The sequence below is a fragment of the Dreissena polymorpha genome, chromosome 14, assembly GCF_020536995.1.
Source record: "Dreissena polymorpha isolate Duluth1 chromosome 14, UMN_Dpol_1.0, whole genome shotgun sequence".
NCBI classification, from domain to species: Eukaryota; Metazoa; Mollusca; class Bivalvia; order Myida; family Dreissenidae; genus Dreissena; species Dreissena polymorpha.
In genome coordinates, this window is record NC_068368.1 from 9,001,392 (window position 1) to 9,006,405 (window position 5,014).

A 5,014-nucleotide genomic window follows, 5' to 3' on the forward strand; every position below is an offset into this window, starting at 1 on the left:
CATAGGCCTTAGCATTTTTTAGTTATCATCCGGAAACCATTTTACGTTTTCGAGTCACTGTGACCTTGACCTTTGACCTAGTGACCTGAAAATCAATAGGGGTCATCTGCCAGTCATGATCAATGTACCTATGAAGTTTCATGATCTTAGGCGTAAGCATTCGTGAGCTATCATCCGGAAACCATTTAACTGTTTTGAGTCACTGAGACCTTGACCTTTGACCTAGTGACCTGAACATCAATAGGGGTCATTTGCCGGTCATGATCAATGAACCTATGAAGTTTCATGATCCAAGACGTAAGTATTGTTGAGTTATCATCCGGAAACCATTTTACTATTTCGAGTCTCTGTGACCTTGACCTTTGACCTAGTGACCTGAAATTCAATAGGAGTCATCTGCCAGTCATGATCAATGAACCTATGAAGTTTCATTATCCTAGGCCTGACGTTCTTGAGTTATCATCAGGAAACCATCTGGTGGACGGACCGACCGACAGACCGACGGACCGACATGTGCAAAACAATATACCCCCTCTTCTTCGAAGGGGGGCATAACAAGTTGATAGTACATGTATATATAATTATTTCCAAACCAGTTTTTGCGCACCGAAAAACAAAAAACTGGTTGGCTTGAACAAATTTTGGGACAGCGCTAGCCCTGGTAGATAGACCCCACGACATCAGTACATAATATAATCTGCAAATGTGGTCATTTGGAAGCAAAACCTGCATCCAAGAATGAGTCACTGTGACCTTGACCTTTGACCTAGTGACCTCAAAATCAATAGGGGTCATCTGCCAGTCATGATCAATGTACCTATGAAGTTTCATGATCCGAGGCGTAAGCGTTCTTGAGTTATCATTCGGAAACCATCTGGTGGACGGACAGACCGACCTACCGACGGACCGACATGTGCAAAACAATATACCCCCTCTTCTTCGAAGAGGGGCATAATAAGCAAAAGCGATATTTTTCTCAGCCGCATAAGTGTTAATAGTTTGATGATAATGAATATCACAAAATGAAAGTGAAAGTAGAACTGTCACAAATGACAACCTGTCAACGTGTTGTTTTTGCTGGCACGAGAGGGCGATAACACTCTGACAATGTTTTCACATTTTTACCAAAGGCTTTGTCAATGACCTTCATAGTATGAGCGGCTTTGTTATTTTTAATTGCTATCATGTAATTGCATGATTGTGTATATGATTACAATACACAAAGCACAAATAATTAAATTATTATATTGATATAAATATACTGATTGAGCTTATATTAATCTGATAACTATAGCCAGGGCAATTAAGGACTTAAAATACAATTTTTTTGTCCTGAATTCATCAAGACTTGAGATATTTATGCACATAGGGTATCAAGATATGGGGTGATCCACAAATAAAAAGTATTTTTGATCTGTGTTGTGCAAGCTCTTTTTCCATGACTGAAAAATGAAATTTCCATGTGGAAAGAATGTCAATTTTTTCTGAAGTATTTCATTCAACTATTGCATAAAATGAATTATTCTGCATATAATTTGCCATTTTGATAGGTGTTTGTTAGGTGATAAAAAGGAGATGACCAGGGATCCTGAGAAAAGGGATACACATTTGAGATCTGGTCAGTGCTCCATATGAAAGTGGTAAAATGATATTCATTTTATATTTGACCAGTGCTCAAGAGAAAATGGGTATACATTTAAAAAAAAAATACCATTAAAAAATGTTTAAATACCTCTTGACTGAGGCTCTTAATTCATCTAGCATGAACATTTGTACTACAATGTATATCTTTTTAATACTAATAACATTAAATGTAAAAATTTAATCTAGCAATGTGTACAGATACTACTTAAATATATTTGACTGTATTGAATGTAGGAACTTGCTAAAATATCCATTAGAAAAAGATCAGGGGGTGAAATATGCATTGCCTGAAGCTCTGACCCTGGGGCTATGTTTATATATCAAACACATTGATTAAAGAAGTAAAACAATATATTGATACAACAGATGGAAAATCATCCCCTCTTAACAACATGATACATAATTATGTATAATATTTTTGGATCTGGATCTGCACACAACAGGACCTTTCGGTATGCTCGCTGCGGGAGAGAGATGGGAGTGACTTAAATTTTGGATTTAATATAATTCACTGAAATTCATCATTGAAGTTACAGTATGATCTCATTTGATATACATGATGTACATGATTGTATCAAGCAACATATATTAAATAATTATCAGTATAAATTACTGTTTTGATTTCAGTATCATTTAAATGATTTCAATCAAGTTTATCATTCATATTATACATTAATTTTGTAAATATTATCAATATATGTATACTAGATGCAAACATAGTTGAAATAATACAGTTTGATATACTGTATAATATAATTGACCAGTCCCCTTTTACGAGATCGCTCCGCCCACTAAGTTGTGTTTTCATAAAACGCTTTATCCATTACTCCGACAGTCTTTGTTTGTCGGACCATGTGGCCGCAATAAACGAAATCTTATTGGTTATTTCGTGAGTTTGATTGACAGCTGGCGACTGGTCAATTATAATGTAACTACACATCCAAGCAGTTGATCAAACCATTGCAGCCAAGCCACCTGGTGTGCCGACGCACCAGCAGAAAATTCAAATGCCTTCTGACTTAGTGCATTTTACTATTATAACATCTACATTAGTTAAAGATACATGTTTACATTTGTATGTATTTGAAATTTGTTTTTATCTTTAATGACATCATCTGACCATGCATGTCCTAGATTTCAATATCAAGGCCCTGGTCTGAAACATTGGTTACATTTAAATGAAACTGTTACCAGGCTTCTGAAATTAGTTTTTATTGAACTATGTAAGGAAATCTAAATCAGGCACTGATTTTTCTTGTTTTAAAACAGTCATCATTAAGATCAGTTGTGGCGTGTTGGTAATGACCCATTGTTTGCTTACTTGGCACACCCTTAATACTTTCCACAGTTCTATAATAGCAAATCTGGATTTAGGTGATCTTCAATAGGACATTCACACTTTAGCTCTGTCACAAGAATGCTGGTTAAGTCAAGTCATATATTTAAATCTAGGCCATATCAACTCAAAGTGTCAAAGACAAATGAAAGATGCGTTTATAAATTATTGTCCCATTGTTTACTACTGCTGTGAGTTTTTATATAATATAACTCATGATGACCATCAATCATGTGAAAGAAAATTCACATTATCTTAGTATATCAGTTTTAGAAGCCTTTTAGATTACAAAGTATGTTAGTTTTCAATGTCGCTTCTGGGGATCAAACCCGCAGTGCAACCTTCTGCAATCAAAGTCTACACTCTAACACTAGGCTTTTAGGAAGATTCTGAAACAAATTATCCCTCGAGTGCAACCAAACCAAAACTTAAGTCATATATTGCCGACTCGGTTTTATTGAGTCGGTTCATGAGAGATAATGGAAGGTGCAACATCTCTCATGCCCCCCTAGCAGCGCCTTAAGCGGTATTCAATTCTCAACACGACAGCGCTGGAGTCATTGATCCCGAGGGACCAGAAAAAAGTACTTGATTAATGTTCGAAATAAAATCATTTGATTAATGACAATTCTATTATTTGAGCCAGGTCACAACAAGAACTGTGTTTGTGAAACACAATGTCCCCTGCTGCGCTTTGAAGCCATATATTTGACCTTTGATCTTAAAGGATGACCTTGACCTTTCAAGACTGAAATGTGCAGCTCCATGAGATACACATGCATTCCAAATATCATGTTGCTATCTTCAATATTGCAAAAGTTATGACCAAGGTTAAAGTTTTGGGACAGAATGACAGACAGACAAGCCAAAAACAATATACCCCCGATCATTCATCCGGGGGCATAACAACAAATTCTCTGAGCAAGGTTCCACAACTCAGGTTATGTTGCAAACATTAGAACGAAAATATGGAGATGCCCAGTTTATATTGTAGTTAGTACAATTGCAAAGATTTATCTCTCTAGCACAAATGTTTGAGTTACGCATGACACAAAAAAGTGGGACAGACGGAAGAGCAATAGCTATTCTATATCCCTCCCTCTCATAACAAGGGGGCACAAGAATCAGATGTTGGCAACATGGTGAGATTGAAAGCTTACATTTACTTTATAAGTCAAGCTAAAAGCAAACAAATATTACAGCCTGATTAACAAAATCATGATTATTCTTATTGTTCAGTCCATACAATTTCATAAAGTTCCACAGGTAAAACGTGAAATTCTTATTTTGTTTCCTTAAAAGTTGATGAATCTATTATTAATGTTTTTTCTCCATGTCTTTATTTTGTTACTTTCACTGACAGCACTTACACTAGAGTTAAAGGGACTGTCAACCAGATTGTCGAAAAAAAAAGTTCTATAATACTGAATTTTTTTTACAATTATAAGTTTATATTGACTAAAATATCACTACTGGTATATTACATTACTTGGAAATAGTTAATATTTTTAGTATATTCTGTAATAAAATTTTGCGATGTGAAATCGAAAGAACATCGCGAAAATAGGTGACATAACAATATACACACTATAAATAACGCAAGTAGATTGATCATTTTATATATAAAATATATACAATTCACTTCGCATGCACAATTTGCATTCCTGGGTTTACCACGTGACAATGATGATCAATCTACTTGCGTTATTTATAGTTAGCTGGTAGTTACCTGGATCACATACCCAGTAAACTTTTATTAGCAAATATACTGAAAATATGAAAACTTAACAACTTTTTCAAGTAATGTAATAGACAATTTGTGATATTTTTATCAATATAATCTAATAATTGTAAAAAAAAAACACGGTATTTTAGAACTTTTCTTTTTTTCGTCAATCTGATTGACGTTCCCTTTAAGGCATGTAGAGTTGCAGTCATATTGGCAACTTTGCAACTGTAGCTAATGTCAACAAATACTGCGCAATAGATGACGCACATTGAATTGTCCAGGTCAGCATAACACAAAGTGGAAAA